We start from the raw sequence: 15,700 nt of genomic DNA on the forward strand, positions 1-15,700 counted from the left end.
GAGGCAACACTCCTGCTCTGCGAAGCAGCCAGGGTGGGGAAGTCAGAGTGCCTTGCAGCACAACAGCCTCCTGGTAACAAAAGAAGCAAAAGCTGATCTATTATCTGCATGTTCTTCTTGTCTCCTGTTTTACCTATAAGCCTGCAATGTCTGAGGCAGAGTGTTTCGTAGCTAGTTCAAGGAAAAAATTAATTTGAAGTAGCGCATTCACTTAGGAATACCTTCCATTTGTTCCACTAGGTGTGTCAGTGTGGATATGATTTATACTTCATTTCTTAAGCCAAGTAACATTAGTTTTTTCTGAACATCTGGCTGGCATCTGGGAGATCCACAGTACGCATAATTAATCAGAACATCATTGTGAGGTTTGGTAATGACAGATAGAAACGGCTAGGTTTACTATATTGATGTTCAGCAGGGTACAGCAAAGCAGCAGTTTTCAACATATATTAAAAAAAGAATTGCTTTAACAGACTAAAATGTAGTACTTGTATTTAACAAAATCATTTAGTGAACACCTGTCTACCTTTCACATTTTTTTTAAAATAAAGTGGATCTGATCATCTTCATTTCCTGTCCTAAAGTGCTATGCAGTGTTAATGCCCATTGTTGAACAGCTACCATATTTTAGGCCAGAAGTGGCTACTTCTCTGAAGCAATTTCTATATACAGACCCTGTTCCTGCAAACACAGACTTTTGAGCAACTTTCTGCGTGTGTGCTTTAAGAGCTTGCAGGATCTGAGCTATAGTTTTTAAAGTTCTTTACAAAGGGATCTTTTAGGATGACGGACTATATATAAATGTAATATTTTGACTAATAATAATGAGGCCTAACCAGTAACCAAAGTTTGAAAACAGTTTTTCTTCCTATATTTCACTGTCAAGACCAACATGAATCAAGGCCCTTTTGATTAAAGATAGACCAGAAACAGACAGACCATCCTGACAGATCACCCATCTTACCAGATCTGATCCCCTTTTCTCCAAAATACAGGATTCAGTTTAGTATCCAGTGACCAAGCCTATTACACACAGAAATTGACTGAAAGGAATATGAAAGGATAATGTGGTAGCCTCTGAACTGAGTGCACTATTTTACTCTTTTAGGGTCACCACACAGACTCTCAGCCCTTTGTGAGCTTCTCTTTTATGTGATGGTATGGGAGATGGAGATGGCCACTTGCTTACATATCTCTAAAGTTACAACTGAAGACAGAGCCATCCCTAGGGTATGGCGAATCGGGGCAACTGCTCTGGGCCCCGCGCGATCAGTCCTGGAAGTGACAGATTCATACTTCCGCCCTGAGCCCTGAACCTGCCCCCCTGCCCTGAGAAACAGCCCTGACTGAAGAGTATCTAAATTCATAACAGATTAACAATTGCACTGGGGGGCGGGGGAAGGGGAGAAGAGTCACAACTGTGGTGCCCATCTCAGAGATATTGGCAACATGCTTCACATATGGAAAAGCAAATTTCTACAATTAGCTACATGCTGTATGAAATGTGTTGTAGGTATATTTCAAAGGAGACTGTAAACTATCTAGAAATACAGTGTTATAGAATTGGCCACTTATGTGGCATGACATAGTAAAAACACTATTTTAATACATTTGTTTTGGTGCCCCAACTGTGCATTTCTTTATTTCAAGAAAGGTATACCTGTCAAGCTTCCCATATCACACACAAGCATGCATTCCAATCAAAGTCCACATCTAGCATGATAAAAGACCAACTACCAGCTTCTCCACCCATGCCAGGAAAGATCAACCAGGTTATAATCGGCTCTAATTGGCACTCCTATGGGTTGTAGCTTTATTTACTTGCAGCCAAGTGGAACTCAGATGAAGTAATTTCTTTTCAATCTTTGAAAACATCAAAAAGTTTGCTCCAGTATACTAAATCTGGCTTATCAGTGATGAGCAAATATTTGTCGACAGAAAAAGAGAGAGAGAGAGAGAACCTGCACTTATCTTTCATGTCCAGAAATATTCATACTAGTTCATTTGACACCATCTTATTTAAAGATTTTTCAGAGATCTTATTTTAAATTGGTATTTACCTTCAGGGCTAGGATCACAGTGGTATAGCACACTGCTCCCAAACACCCTAAAATCGGACTTGTTCTGTTCCCTCTATTACTACAGCCAATCCTTCTCTTGTGGGTAAGAGATAACTTCCCTCACAATACTGTCACTCCCTTGTCACAGGTGACTACCCTAGAGGTTGAATGTAATTTCTCTCACAACATACCGGATAGTAGGTAGGATCTTAGCTCTGCTGGAGGGATGACATTTATAACCAATATACAGAAAAGTGATACTTCTGTCTTTCTGGCACGAAGAGCTGCAATCATAGTGGTAGCTTAAAATACAGAAGCAACTATTGATTAATACAAATGTCAAAGATAATACTGTGAGAATACATTGTGGAATGTGAAAAGGAATACAGAGGGAGACACAGCATGCAGCAAACAGTTTCAAAATAGCCACTATAAATTGCAGCTGCAGATCACTGAAAAATTTAAAGGGCCTCATAAAAGGGATGCTGGGAGAGAGTGTTCCTATAAGAGGACAATTCTCCACTGGGGAGATTTCAGGCTAAGTAACGATGAAGGGAAAGGGTTTTCAGCTGCCTCTATATTTACTTTAGCACCAATACTCAATTTGAGTCTACTTAAAAATACTCAGGGTGAGAGAAATTAATTTTTGTTTCTGAACATTAGTTTTCTGTGTAAACAAGCTACTATGAACAAGCCTAACGCTAGTTTAAATCCCTGTATTGATCATTGTTTAAGTTGGAGCAGGTTGCATCTCTCTAGTGTTGAGGAAACATTTACTATAAAAGGTTATATTATTCCTCCCCTTTATCTTTAAGTGTCAGAGACCTGAGCTGCCAAATTATGACAGATGTTCTTCTAGAATCTTCCTCTAGTTTCTTGAGGATTTACAGTGACAATTGTAGTAGAGCACTGGAGCTAGAAATGGTTTCTCTCTTAGAGAGAGAATCAAGGAAAGAATGAAATAGTGGTGCTGGCTGATTTCCAATAAGCCAGGCAGACATTTTTGCAAAATTATGCCCAACTCTATGCCAAGAAATCCTCTCTCAGACTCTGCATCGGCCCTTACAGCCTTTCATAGCCGGATATTACCACTGTCTCACAAAGAGACCATATCGAAGAGGAATGTAAAATAACCAGACTTTCTATTATAACTACCTATTTTGATGGGTCAATGTTTAAAGTGTTTCTTTGGGAATAAGCCTCCCATAGTTATCTTTAAAACTTTAACATGTAGTACAAATAATGGTAGTCTGGGAATCTGTTACACAGAATTCTAACTTCATCTGTTACAGAGAGCAAGCTTTACACAATGCACCAACACATCACAAACACTGCATTCATTTGAAATGCTAAAAAGGAATATCCAAAACAATAGGGGGAGGGGGAAGGGGAGGGAGAGAGCAAACAAGAATAGTTACCAATACTATTTTGCGGTTATAAATTTGGAGGTGTTTTAATATCCAGACTCAAACTGAGTACCCAAACTGAGTACTGCAAATAGGCCCTTTATAAAACAGACTGAACCAAAATGTTGGCTCTGAAAATTTCATAATTTTAAGGTGTTCAATATCCAGACCTGATTTCATGGTTTGAGCTCATCCCTGTCATTTGTTTTATGTCAAGACTGTCAAAGATCTTTACTAATAATTAAGCAGCACAATAGCCCTGTCAGCAGCACTAGGAAATAGCATATTCATTTCAGAGAAGGGTAAAATGAGACATGGCGTAGTTAAGTGACTTGTCTAGGGCTATATAGCAGTACTCAACAAAACTAGAGTCCTGGCTCCCAGTTGTTTGCTGTGACCAAGTGAACAGTTGAATTTGTCATTGCAATACCAAGACAAATGATAGATAAAAAGTATTGCCATATTTTTATTATTTTGCACTAGCAGACTCCAAACTAAAAAAAAAAAAAGTGTTCAGAGGTCAGGCCCTCACAAAAATATCTACAACTGACTGATTGCTCTAATGCTAAGACTGGGCTTCTGCCATGGATTCCAAGGTCCCAATCATAGCAACAAGAATCTCCTCTTCGTAATCAAAGGAAGTACTTATTTTTGAGAGCAATGCTTTAAAGAACGGAGTCATTGCGCAATAGAGTTTAGTTTAACATAGCTTTCCTGGTACCATATCAAAACACTTTAGCGAGTTTGATACCATCGGTCTCAGCAGCAGCAAGTCTCCTACATCAGTGAGTTGGGTAGAAGTAAAATATAAATCAGTGCTGAAATATGAAAGCAGAAGAGGAGAGACATGCTACTAAGTATTCCTGAAGTTTAGTCAGATAGCGCAGACTAGAAGGATTCAATAACAGGGGAAGGGAAAGGTGAGTAGGGTTAGAGTCAACGTACCTAGAAATATTTTGGTGTGATAGCATATCTGGAGAAGTAGTGAATCAGTGGCCTGAAGGGAGGGAACAATTAGAAAGAGAAAACCTCCCAACTGTGGTTAATTCTTTAAAAAAAAATAATAATAATAAAAAAAGGAAACCCATGTTTTAGGACTAGAAATAATGAGTATGAATATGGGACTGGGAGCAAATTAACTGGTGGACAAGTACATACTACAGGTGCCTACTCAATGAATAATGATTGCAAATAAGTCTACCACCACCCATTTGTGAATTTGGCCTGAGTGCCTATGTGAGGTACTATGTTAAGTGAAAATGTGCATACGTTTTTGTAACATGCACAAGATCAAATGGACAGTTGTCATACTATATGCAATATTTCGGAGCAATAGCATCTGCTCTGATCGGTCACCAAACCAAACCAAGGAGTTGCAAACCAAAATTTTAAAGAGGTACAAGTACTTCAGAGGTTTTTTTTAAATATACTAGTGATCGAAATTAAGGTCTACCTTCTTGGAAGCTGCAAGAAAGAAACATTTCATCTGTCTTAGTCTCTCAGCTGCAAAATTTCTTGAGACAAGCCTTTGCACACTTGTAGCTTCCCTCTAAAACTGAGTCTTGAACAAGACCCACACAAACCATGTGCTTGGCATTTTAACAATATATATACAAAGACAGTCCTGGACCTAAGAGATTTACAATCTAAGAGACAGACACATGGATAAGGCAAGATGGACTGGAAGATCCAGAGGATGAATATAAGGCTAGATCACTCACCAACCCAACTCCAGAACCACCACAGAAAAGGGACAGGGAGTACGAGGCTCTGGGGAAAAACTATGCCATTCACTTTGCAGATGTTGTGTCGTCATTTGCCACAATCCCAAACCGATATTGGATTCATCTACCCAAAGCAGTAGACCTACAGAGGATCTGCCTAGGAAAAGGCTATCTATGGAGATGGATTCCACTCCAAACCTGGGATTTCTGATTCCTAATAGTTTGCTCTGCTAGAGTGCCCCAGCCATTGCTGTCCCTGGGAACTTGACAAAAGAGGTTGGCCAAGGGAAGGGTCCACAGCATGGAGGGGATTTAATACAGATGGAGTAGAGGGATATCAGCTTCAGGATGATCAGTGAGAGAGGAGGCGGTCATAATCCAGGCAGAAGAAGACTAGTGTATGGATGTTTTATGAATTTTAGTGTGACAACACTGCAAACTACATAGCAAGCAGACTAAACATCTCATGAATAAAACTTCAAGCATTCATGAGCTATGTCAGCCTCAATATTAAACTAATCATTTATTTTTATTTTGAAAATTTTAGAGATTTGAGTCCATTTGCCGGACTAACAGAACACACAATTTACTGAAGAGTTAAAGCTGTCAAGTCACCTTCATAGAAGCGGCTGGTTGAGATGGAAAATATAGCCATTATAAAAAGATCCCTGTGACTTTTTGGAGATGACCTCACTTCTCCATTGTTTGCAACAAATCTCCTTGGGCTACAGAGTGCTTTTTCTTTCGTCCCACCCCCCTCAATCGTATTCCATTGGAATGTCAATGTTAAAAATCCCCCATCTCCTTTCCACATGAACAATATTGGCAGCATGAAAAAAAATTGACATTTGGAGGCCAGGCCCACTTCACCAAAGCAATAGCAACGTACTACACTAGGAACCACCACTAAGATGGTAGAGCAGCTGCACCAACAGTAGCGGAGAAGAGAGACGGCTGGCCTCCTCCCACTATGTAAGCCGTTGGACCCAACACATGCCCACTGCCGTGCCTCTCCCTCCTGTCCCATTTACCCGTCACCACCCATGGTCACTACATGGGCAGGGGCAGAGAGAGAGAGACAGACATACAGACTGGCTCACAGGCCTGGCTCCTCCTAGTCACCTTCTAAACCAAGCATATTATGCCAGTGACCAATCCCATTCTGGGCACAACACCCAGGGAAGGAGCTCACTCAATTCCGGACAAAAAGGAGAGACAGCATGGCCAGACTGAGCTCCCCAAGCCACCAATCCAGCTCTTGGACTCAGGAATCCATCCTCGTGATGGGAAAATCGCCTTCTTGTACTGCCAGCCAAAGTTGCTAGACCTGTAGCTCAAATAGCAGCAGCACAATACGGAGGACTCTTGACTCAAATTCTGCACCCTAAGGCTGCAGGGGTAAACTAAATCTGGCATGTCCACCGTGCTTGACTTATAAGTGATGCTCTTAACAGGTTTGGGACTCTGTAATTATAATATTTATATTGCACTTTGCATTATTATTTATTATTGCACTTAAACATTGTCATGTACATTTAATCCAAGTCTGACTCCAAAACAAGTGTTCGGACCTTGTTAAAATTTCTGGTCAGCTAATATTTGAGGGAGGATTTGAATCCTCCCCTCAGATAATTACAATATAGCTTGTAATTTTGAATGTCATGTTTGCTTGGCTTATGGGAAATAAAAATAATAAAAAAAACCTTGCCCAAAAAAGCTTATGCCCAATTAAATCTTAGTCTTTAAGGTGCCACTGGACTCCTTGTTGGTTTTGTGGATACAAACTAATACAGATACCTCTCCGATACAAGATTTTCAAGAAATCATATATGTAACCATGTGAGCTTGTGCAATTACTAAAGCCTTTGAAATTACGATGTCCAATTGCTACATTCCAAGACTATGATGGAAGAATAGAACACCTGTGTGTTGATTTAAGCAGTGTGTGGCTGATATGCAGTTTCCAGCTTATCACACTGTATAACATTCTAGAAGTTTATACCTCTGTCTTGTTTTTCCAAATATCAAGACTCACATTAAAAATCAAGTTCTAAAAAGAAACACCATTGGTTATCAGAAGCATCTGCAAAATTCAGTGTATACTCAAGTGGATTCTTCCCCCCGACCAGAGCAATGTAAATGAACATTGAATTCACAGGGTGACAAACAAGCTCATTGCCTAGTTTTCAAAGGTGCTAAGCTTCCACTGAAGTCAATAGGAACTGCAAGTACTCAGCCCCTCTCAAGCTCAGGCACTAAGTGAGAATATGATTCTTCACCAGCAATCCCAACACCACAACTAAAAAATAATTTTGTTTCATAAAATGAAAGTTTGACAGCCTATGCCAGGCAAGAAAATTCACAGTTAATGGGGTAGATCCTGAGCTGGTGTGAATTGTCAATGCAATCAGTGGAGCTAAGGCTTTGACCTTAATCTCATTCTTTTGTGCCTTATTACTGCAAGGAGTATTGTATGCAATTATGAACTGCGGGGAGTACAGAGATTCCTGCACTCTTTTAGCCCCAGCATTTCTGCTTTTTCAAAGTTGCATCTTGGCATTACTATAGCTAGCAGACATCTAACAACCAGTGCATAGAAGATGAATACCCCATGTAATTTTGATGTGAGAAAATAGCCAGACAGAAAGAGAATGCGAAAGAAAAGAAAAAAGATAGTGCTGAGCTCCATGAAATTACATGGAGTGACAGCAGCAGACCACTGATCCATCTGGCAACTTTAATCTATGCATCTGGCAGTTTATGGGCAATAACTCCACCAGTCTTGATAAAAGGCAGAAATATTTCTTATCACCTCTGAACAAGACACCTTCAAGCCCAGAATTAGCCCTTATAAATCTAGATGCAAAAGTGTCAGCTGGCAGTCCACAGTCCATGTAAACAGCCTATATTGACCTTTAAAGAATTAGAAATTACCATTAATCATCCAGAAAGAAAACAGAAGATTCTCACTTGTGATGGTACATTACCATGTTTAACATTTCTAGATTTGTATATTTATTTCTACGTACAAACATACAGAAAAAGGAGTGTGTATTTACCTTTGACAGAACACAAAACCACCCAGTTGTTCAAACCAATAACTAATCCCAAACAAATTAAAGTAAAACCTAGCCTAAAAGAAAGAGGTTCCCCTCCACCACAATCCTCACTTTCATCAGAAACCCCCCTCTTCAAAAGCCTACATTAAAAAGTAGTTGGCCATGCAGTATGTCAAATGACTGAGTACTTGAGAACCAGAGTGGAAGCTGGTTTTCAAGCTGAGGGCTCCTCATGAAGAATATTCTACTGCTAGCCCTTGCCTTTTATATCAAGTGATATTTAAAGTGCCTAGCTACCACAGGAAGAGACTCAGTAGAGAACAGTTATAATTATGCTCAATTTATAGAAGTGTCAGATCTTCAGATGCCACACAATTTTAAGTCTGCAATTTTTCCAAAAAAGAATAGAATATGAGCAGGACAGTGGAAAGACTATCACACTTTTCAAAATAAAAAATAGTGAATGAAAGTCAACGTTAGTTTCATAGACCACAAAGCTGTCTCTATTGGTACTACTCGTGAGCCACTTAGCTTTAACTCCTCAACTTTAGCTATCCAAGAAAACCACAATATTGTTCAGATTTCCTTATTCCACTCAATGTTTTTGTCTTTTAAAGTTTGGACAATTTCACTTTTCCATCCTAAACTGGAGCACAGTCCAAGGATGTAACACAATATCTCAATTGTTAGTTATAACAGGACTGTGTGATTATTTTGTTCTGCTTTTTCTTGACTTGATATAGCTGTAGTGAGTATTCAGACAGCTAAATCCAAGTCTTTTTTAGACACAGAACAATTTTACAGATATCTTTACAGGAGAGAAGAGACATTTAGGGAAAGTATAATTATATTCAGTCAAACCACGTGTAAATCAATCTACTCACTAGTAGGCAACCCCTCATAGCCAGGTGTAGTGTAGCAGCTCTTGTTTTTCTGGCACCCCCAGCCAGCAGTCTCTCCAGCATTGTGATGCTTTTCTTCCAGTGACTCATCCTTGAAGCCAGCTCACTAACTTAAGTCCACCCCTTCCAGGAGGACAATTATCCAAACTTAAAACTCCAAAAAAGTATCATTAACACAAGTAAAACCCATCTGCCTTCACTGGGGCTATTTCTCAGCCTGTATTCCAGGCTTAGCCGGCAACACCCTGCTGGGTTCAATAACCCTTGCATTAGGCTTTGTATGCCACATTCCTTAGCACCAGTAGGGGAACCTTCTATTCTAGGTTCCAGGATCTCTCCCAGGCCACTGTCTGAAGAGCTTTTCTTTACTCTTTGAGGTTTCTTCTTAGTACTCTTTCCCCAGCTGGCCTTCATCATCACTTAAGCCTGGTTCTTCCTCTTTATTGCATCCATCTTCTGCTCTTTATGGGGAATTGCCAAATCCCTCTCAGGTGGGGCTCATTCTGTAATCAGGTTGGCTTAGCCCTAGGCTCTCCATATGTTATTCCACCACAAGTATGAGAATGTTGAGCAATGTATTTCTAAAGGTAATGAAATAGTGCATCTTGACTGACCTTTTTGTTTGAGACAAGTAGAAATATAATCAACACACATAAAATTACAAGTTCATGAGGCCAGAGATGAGTGCTGCAAACATTAGCCTGCTTAACAAGAGGGGTTACTTTACTGTGTCTTTGTACCTGGAGCGGGCATGGTACTCTCCTGGTTCCCTGGTCCAGAGTCCCATGGAGGTCTCAGCTAGCTCTCGTAGCCAGAGCCAGGTTGGAGTTCGGTCACTCTGCAGGGCTGGTATTGCCTGACCCATACACAGAAATCTCTGGCAGTCATTATTGTTGTAGTCCATATGGCAGGACCCCCTACAGGCTCAGGCCAAAGTTCCAGGAGCTGGCAAACTCTAGCTGGGGTTTGTATTTATTTCTCTGACTCTTAACTGAGTTGATTTATAATTCAGTGATTCAATGCTACTTAATGGCTTTATCTGCATATTTATGGATGAAACCTCAATGCTTCCCACCATTTTCTATTCATCCAGAGGAAGAGCAATAAAAATTGGTGGATCCCAACCTACTGCATTGTAGAGAAAAGCAATGGCTAGCACTGGTGTTGGAAAGCTTCCTGAATTAGAAATTATATTCGATGGAATGGCATTAAAAGTGTTACCCAATCTAACCTGGATAGTTTATTCTGATCAGTAAATCGAGATTGCTATATATAGGAATCCATTCAGAACTGAAATTGGGAATGCCGTGGCCACCATATTCCTTCCAATCACCCATCAGAAAGTAGCCTCTTGAGTAACTGACCATTATGCAGCCCAGAAAAAAGACACTACAACCAAATGGAAAACCAAACAAACCACAAATAGACACCCTGATTCTGAATAATTCTTGATGTAAAGGACCTAATCCATTTGGCTGTAGGAAACTATCTTCCTCTAAGGAGATTAAGCTTTTTTTATTCCAGTCATATAGGTAGTGCATATGGTAGTGCAGACAAACTCATACTAAGTGTGATTCTATTCACCATATTGTGGATGCACTTGGCCCATTGAACTGCTAGTCTTGTCTTCACTCTGTTCTAGTTCTTTGCTATTTTATCCGGACTACTTAACAGATTGCAACCAATTTTCAAACAATACCAACTTGGGTAACCTCGGAAAAGGGTGAGCAAATTGAAATTTGTTTCCAACTTGTATAAAACAGTTGAGTATGGACAATCTTTGTTCATTTACAATTTATGACTTCATTCTAATCAAAATCCAAGAGACTGAAGTCCCTTAGTTGTAATCTTCAAGAGAAATTTTACCAGAAAATGTAAGAATATGTGCAGGAATTTTTTTACTTTCTTTCTCAAGAGACAAGGACATAATATTGTTAGTGCATGTTATATACATCATACAATTTCAGTATTTTCCCCGAAAATTTAAAAGTCTATTTTAAACTTGTATTTTTCTATGTCATTGGGGAGCAGAGGGAAGCTGTGGGGAGAGGGGAGAATTATAAAGCTAATACAGTTCTGCAGCTGAAAGCTAAATCCAGTGCTTGTGATTAAGGGCCCTGATTCTCTCTTGCCCTGCACTTTCTATAGTCATTTCCACCAGTGCAAAGAGAGTCTGAAGTTGGTGTAACCATTCAGATCAGGAAGCATTTTATACTCATTTTGCATGGGAATAAACGACTGTACAAAGTGGTCCAGGTCCTTATGGACCCAATTCTTCTCTCACTTACCCTGATGTAAATTAGAAGTAACTCCATTGGTGTCAATAGAGTAGCATCTGGGTAACTCCATTGCTTTACATTTACTTTTCCTAGGAACATACTAGTTTACTATGTTATATACTACATTGAAGATAAATGTTCAGACTAGCGATTTAAAGATAATTGCTTTTGTCAGCTGAAGCCATGTCCCCTTCCCTTCTTCTGCATCCCTGTGACAGGTACACGTTCCATGTGCGCACAGAAAAAAAACCGCAAAGAACTGATTAAGTTACTTAAACAATCGGCTGTTCAGAATGAACCTCTTTAACATAAAGAGGAGTTTGGCAGGTAGGAGAGATTCTATTGATTTGTTTCTCCACAGAGAGCTGGTTGCAAACTTCTTGAATGTAAGGCTATTACAGTTCAGCACTGTGTGGATCAATTTTATCAATCCCTTTTACAATTTAAAAATCTCTAAATTAGGTCATTACGAACTCTCCTTTCCTCCAGTGAGAATAAGTTCAACTTTCTTAATCCTTTCTTATAAAGTAACTTAAGGAGACTTGCTATCATGCCAGACTATTATATCTATGGTGAACAGTGATGTATACTGTTCTTTATAGTGTTTCTTTAAATCTCGTCCTTCTGTATATTTCTCTAGCAATATTTCTGACTGCTTTCTTCATTGCAGCTGACAATCTGATGACTTTTAATACAACATTTTCGTCCAATTTCTTTCAAATCTATTTTCTTGTCAGTTTATTACCCTGCCTTACTATTTATCTCATATCTTGTGGCTCTTTACTTCAGAATTTACTAATATTTGAATCTGCAGTGAACTCCATTTGCACTCTATTAGTCAGGTACTTAAACAATTCCAGTCATTCTGAATCAGATTACATTTTACATTGTCCTTTATTAGTTAATGAGTCTTCCAGTTCAGTATCATCAACAACCTTGCCTGTGACATTATCTGTTGGAGCTTTTCTGTCTTCCGCCTTTTCTTAGAGGGCTATAGGATGCAAATTGTTTACACTAAATGTCTTGTCAGGCTTAAGAGCCTCTTCTGTTTTCAGAAGCATTCGCCAGAAAAAACTGGAAACTCTGAGAAGCAATTTTGTCTGTTCACCATCTCTCTTCCGCTACAAATGTAGTGTACAATGTAAAACATCCTGGTATGTTATTGACTCTAGTGTGTCCTGGAAATAAGGAAACTGAATTTTGGTAGAACGAGTCCAGGTGAGATATTACAAAAAACACAGTGTTCTCTTGTATGTGGAGAGAAAGTAGCAGCCCCATGATGAAGAGAAAGAGGAGGCTTCACTTACTTGATCTTATTCCTTTTTCTGATTATTTTCCCCTCTGGTGATACACATTGTTCTTATCCTCAGCGCTGCTGTCTTGATCTAAAATTTAAAACTAAGATTATAAAAGAGCAGAAAAAGATTTGCAGAGCACATTGCTTAATTCATTTGCTACGTCGGGAATCTACATCAATTTCAATTTCCAGCCAAGTATCAAACATGTATGGACATGAAAAGGTAATGTGATACCTATTCTACATTGCCAATACAGAGTTTAACAATGGCTAGTTACATGTAGTTGTGATTGAACCAGTTTGGCCTGGTCAATGTGAATGGATATATATGTGTTATTAACCAGGTTAAAAAAAAAAACACTATTCACTATCTTAGGTGTGTACTTGAGCAAAATCATGGTATGGTCCTAGACACAGTGTCTGAATACAGTTCATTCGCAAACAAGTTTAAAAACTAATGTTAAACTCAATAGATTTTATACTGTAGTTGGGAGATTTAGTGAATCTCTGAGACTATATAATACTTTGTTAAAACATAAATGATTTCTTCCCCCCCCCCCATAATCTGCTGAGAAAAGAAAAGAAAAGAAAAGAAAAGAAAAGAAAAGAAAAGAAAGCTTTCAGGCTTTTTGGTGAGATTTTAATGAAATTAGTATGACTTTTTCTAGAACATTCCCTGACCAGGAAAATTTTAAAATACTGTAGGTGAGATTTTGTGCTGTGCCTCTATGGTCCACAATGCTGCCCAGAATGTCTACAGGGCTGTATGGTGTAGTCCCGCTCCCTCCGTTGGCATGAACCTTATGCCATGGCTTGCAAGGGGGCCCTTGGAAGACACCCTTACAGCTATGTCTGTGGCTTGGGATCCTCCCTTAGCTGGGACAATGACTTTTAGATCCCCTCTACACTGCTTAGCACTAATACATGTAGAAATATGTATAAAATTATATTATATATTTTAGGTTAATAGATAAAACGTTACAAATAGTGAGAGGAAAATCACACAAATGATATTTTTAAGGAATTCTATAACAGAGGTTCTGAATTATTAGCTGCTTAGTGAGTTAATACAGGAAGTAAATTTGCTGTTTTTAAATGTAATTTTAGTTGACTATGTTACAGCAATACTTACAAAGTCAGTGTTAAGCATTTTCCAAATAACAATATCAACGGGACACTACAACAAGCCAAAGGGAGACAGGGACACTTCTCATCTAGTAAGTCTAGAAAGTTAAGCAAGTGAAATATGTCTTCCATATCCCCTCACTAAACTAACAAGGAAATATAACGTGACTTATTCAATATCCCTTCCTGCCCCTTATAGCAGCTCTAGCACAACCTAGAGGAGTTAGTATTGAGAAAATGTACCAAAATATCTCACACATCCATTTTATTCAGGTTGTAACATTTCTCTCTCTTTCACATTCATCTTTATACATATGTATGGATAAGTATAGTGAGATCCAGGTTCAGAAGAAACATAGAACTAATTGCAAAATGGAAAAACAATTCCCAAAACATCTCAAAAATTTCAAAATCATTTTCATTCCACAAGTTTCTAAACAGATCTTATTTTATTGATTGAAATGGTTTCATGAAAACTATAATTGATATAGAAAATGTTCAATTTGGAAAAGTTTCAGTTTGAAACAATTAAAATTTTCCTGTTTGCTTTGCTTTTTCCCCAGTGAAGAAAAGAGAAAGGGGAAAACAGTAAAAAAATTGAAAAACAAATTAAAAAATAACCTGAAAAACTTTTTTTTTGTTTCCAGTTTAAAAAAAAATTGAGAAAACAAACAAAAGAATTCATAAAAATACCCAATTTTGAAAAAAGCTTGGTATATTTATTTTTTAATAATTGTATGAAAACTTTCTAATAGCTTTTATCTCACCTAATGTAGCTGTAAATAGGCTTTTAACTAGGGCTGTTGATTAATCGCAGTTAACTCACATGATTGATTCAAAAAATTTAACTGCAATTAAAAAAATTAATCGTGATTAATCGCACTGTTAAACAATAGAATACCAATTGAAATATATTTAATATTTTTGGATGTTTTTCTACATTTTCAAATATATTGATTTCTATTACAACACAATACAAAGTGTACTTTATATTATTATTTTTTATTACAAATATTTGCACTGTAAAAATGATAAAATAAATAGTATTGTTCAATTTACCTCGTACAAGTATTGCAGTGTAATCTCTTTATCCTGAAAGTGTAATTTACAAATGTAGATTTTTTTTGTTACATAACTGCACTCAAAACAATGTACAACTTTAGAGCCTACAAGTCTACTCAGTCCTACTTCTTGTTCAACCAATTGCTAAGACAAACAAGTTTGTTTACATTTACGGGAGATATTGCTGACTGCTTATTTACAATGTCACCTGAAAGTGAGAACAGGCATTCGCATGGCACTTTTGTAGTGAGTGTTGCAAGGTATTTACATACCAGATATGCTAAACATTCAGATGACCCTTCATGCTTCGGCCACCATTCGACAGGACATGCTTCCATGCTGACGATGCTAGATAAAAAATAATGCGTTCATTACATTTGTGACTGAACTTCTTGGGGGAGAATTGTATGTCTCCTGTTCTGTTTTACCCGCATTCTGCCATAAATTTCATGTTATAGCAGTCTTGGATGATGACACAGCACGTGTTTGTTTTAAGAACACTTTCACAGCAGATTTGACAAAATGCAAAGAAGGTACCAATGTGACCCAACTTGACCCAACGTTTAAGAATCTGAGTGCCTTTCAAAATCTGAGAGGGGTGGAAAATGCTTTCAGAAGTCTTAAAAGAGCAACACTCCGATGCGGAAACTACAGAACCCGAACCACCAAAAAAGAAAATCAACTTTCAGCTGGTGGCAACTGACTCAGATGATGAAAATGAACATGCGTCAGCAGGGGCAGCTCATCCATAGAGGCGAACTAGGTGAGCGCCTAGGGTGCCAACTT

At 38.4% G+C, this 15,700-nt stretch overlaps 1 long non-coding RNA gene across 1 annotated transcript in view; it reads right to left on the minus strand.

Annotated features, from left to right (window-relative positions):
* LOC311521126 overlaps positions 1-15,700 on the minus strand; it is a 495,541-nt gene that overhangs the window by 226,870 nt on the left and 252,971 nt on the right. Inside the window, exons 10-11 of the long non-coding RNA XR_014711803.1 lie at positions 15,187-15,262; positions 12,738-12,815 (exon numbers count right to left, since the gene is read on the minus strand). This is a non-coding gene — a long non-coding RNA (uncharacterized lncRNA). The remainder of the gene's footprint in view (positions 1-12,737; positions 12,816-15,186; positions 15,263-15,700) is intronic.

Source organism: Lepidochelys olivacea, assembly GCF_965140295.1.
Source record: "Lepidochelys olivacea isolate rLepOli2 genome assembly, chromosome: 5".
Classification (NCBI taxonomy): domain Eukaryota; kingdom Metazoa; phylum Chordata; order Testudines; family Cheloniidae; genus Lepidochelys; species Lepidochelys olivacea.